The following is a 3210-nucleotide window of genomic DNA, read 5'->3' as shown; positions in this document are numbered from 1 at the left end:
TGATGGGCTCAAGTATAGCAGGGATTGTGGGGCTGGCGCGGGATCGGGCAGTGTTTCGTTCTGCTGTGCATGGGGTCACTATGAGTCGGAAACGACTCGATGGCACTTAACAACAACAACAGAAGCTCAGATCTTTTGCTGGAGTTTGTCTGTTTTGAGTTTCACTGCAGGATGATTTGGGTGGGCCATTTCATGGAAACCCCCATACCCTTATCTTTAGATCTTTTCTCTTAGTTCGTCAAATTTTGCAGGAAAAAAATCTCAAATCTCCTGCGTGAAAGAGTAAAGGTCTGACTTCTGGTGTTCCATGTTGGGAAACTGGGGAAGCAGTTGGTCCTGTGGCCTTCTGATCATCACTTGCAAAGCCTAAACAGATTTGGGCCCAGAATATTCCCTAATAATGAAAGATAGGAGCTGAGGCTTCATTTGTCTCAGTTTCTTTTCCTTATCTGGGAAACTCCCGCCTTATTCTGGGTACACAGTGAACTTTCCTTGCTCTGTTTGTGCATATACATAGCACCTGGACAACTCCACAGCTATATATCTTCCTGGTGGGGAGAGAACCAGGTGCTTTTCTGCAGCACAAAAAGGGTATGTGCAGACCATCATCCCTGCTTTGGCTGCTGCTGGGAGTGACCCACTGGTCATGGGGGACTGACAACATTGAAGCTGACCTTGCTCTATCTCTTCTCTATGTGAGTAATCCATTGTTTCATCCCATACCTCTGTGTAAGTCATGTTTTTCTTGGTGAACTTGGCTCTTGGCTTGACATCTGGGAATACGCAGTATTTAACATATATTTGGTCACCTCATCCCCTTTCTCTTGATTACAGAAGTTCCTACTTAATGGTTATGGAAGTTCCTGAAGTCCAAGGATTCACTCTTTTACCCTCTACAGACACTACATTATGTAAGGGTGAGGACTCTTGCCTAGTGAATGAAGTAGGGAGAGGATACAGGGATCAGACTTCTCATATAGCCTCCCCAAATATTCCTTATTGTAATTCCCATGCCCTACCTCATTTCCAGATGTATTTGATGCTGAGTCTTTTCAGGTTTCTGTGGTGTAAATTAGATTGTTTCTTAGCTTTCGTGACTGCTACCTTAGGGTTCAGCTTTCCATAGCTGCCAAGTAGGTTACCATGGGTCCATCTGCTTTCTAGCTTCCCATATTTTGGGAGGATGCCTCTTCATCTGCTCTCCCCATCCTCTTGATTATGGTTTTTGTGGGATTAGGGCAAAATTAGATCTGCCATCTTAGCACAGAAGTTGCTTTTCATATTGTCTTTTATCATGTCAGTCTGTACAAGGTTTTGAGCAGATGACTTGCAGTTATCATATTGAACATCAGTGCTCGTTCATTCTTTCAACAAATATTTACTAAGGGCCAATTGTGTGCCAAGCATTAGTCTAGGTATTTGGGATTTAAGAGGTAACAAAGTAGATAAAGATTCCTGCCCTTGAGGATATTGCATTTTAAAGAGGGGAGGCAGACAATAAGTAACAGACATGATAAATAAGTAAATTACATAGCATGTTGTGGTTAGGTGCTGTCGAGTAGGCAACTCTATACACAACAGAATGAAACACTGCCCTTTCCTCTGCCAGCCTCCCAATCTTCACTATACTTAAGCCCATCATTGCAGCCACTGTGTCAATCCACCTTGTTGAGAGTCTTCACCTTTTTTGCTGACCCTCCACTTTACTAAGCATGATAATATCCTCCTCCTGAGACTGGTCCCTTCTGACAACATGACCAAATAGGTGACATGAAGTCTGGCCATTCTTGCTTCTAAAGAGCATTATGGCTGTACTTCTTCCAAGATGGATTTATTTATTCTTCTGGCAGCCCATGATGTTTTCAGTGTTCTTTGCCATCATCACAATTCAAAGGCATCAGCTCTTCTTTGGTTTCCCTTATTTGTTGTCTAGCTTTCACATGCATATGAGGAGGCAATTGACAATACCATGGATTGAGTCAGGCGTACCTTGCCTTCAAAATGACATCTTTGCTTCTTAATACTTCAAAGAGATCTTTTGCAGTAGATTTGTCCAGTGCAATATGACATCTTATTTCTTGACTGCTGCTTCCATGGGTGTTGATTGTGGATGTAAGTTAAATGAAATCCTTGAAAACTTAGGTCTTTTCTCCATTTATCATGATGTTGCCTGTTGGCCCAGTTGTGAGGATTTTTGTTTTCTTTACATTGAGGTGTAATCTATACTGAAAACTGTAGTCTTTGATATTCATCAGTAAGTGCTTCATTGTCATTTTTAGCAAGCTAGGTTGTGTCATCTGCATATTGCAGGTTGTTAATGAGCCTTGCTCCAATCCTGATGCTGCATTCTTCTTTATATAGTCTGCCTTCTCACATTTGGCACATAACAACAGTAACAACATACAGATTAAATAAGTATGGTGAAAGGATACAACCCTGACACATATTACATGTTGGAAAGTAATAAACAGAAGGAGAAAGTAGAGCAAGGTAAAGGGGGTGGAGAAGCTGTCCGATCAAAGAATGTATCCTGAGCGTTCCTAAACCTGAATTGTAACCTGTTAACTTCCCTGTTGTTGTTGTTATGTGCCGTCAAGTCGGACCCAACTCATAGCGACCCCTCCTTGGGTTTCCAAAGCAGTATCACTATGGAAGTAGATTGCCCAACCTTCCTTCCGAGGAGTGGCTGGTGGGTTTGAACCGCCAGCCTTCTGGTTAGCAGTCAGGTGCCTTAGGCACTACGCCACCAGAGGTCCCTAGTAAACCCCATTATCATGACTACTGTGTTTGAATTCTGTGTTGCTATTGCAATGAATTATAAAACTCAGCAGAGAGATAGAGAGTGCCATGGGAGGGACAGGTGGTGTCAGAATTGGTTAAAAGGTTGGAGGGTGGTGGTGTATTTGACCTTGACCTCATAGGAACCAGCCTTGGGTTATTGATCCTGATGGTGATTCTCTATCCCCTTTCTAAAGTTAGAGGAGGTCAGAAGATGCTGCCTCCATGTCCTTTTTGCAACTGTCCTGGGTGTTTTTGTGTACCTCTCATTTCAATTACACCTACTTTTCGCTTAAGGTGCTCTGGTGGCATAGTGCCTAAGGCACATGACTGCTAACTAGACGGTTGGTGCTTCAAACCCACCAGCCACTCCTTGGGAGGAAGATTGGGCAATCTACTTCCATAGTGATAGTGCCTTGAAAACCCAAGGAG

The sequence above is a fragment of the Orycteropus afer genome, unplaced genomic scaffold, assembly GCF_000298275.1.
Source record: "Orycteropus afer afer isolate SDZICR_OR568_19922 unplaced genomic scaffold, OryAfe1.0 scaffold00342, whole genome shotgun sequence".
NCBI lineage: Eukaryota > Metazoa > Chordata > Mammalia > Tubulidentata > Orycteropodidae > Orycteropus > Orycteropus afer.
This window is presented reverse-complemented; position numbering follows the sequence as displayed.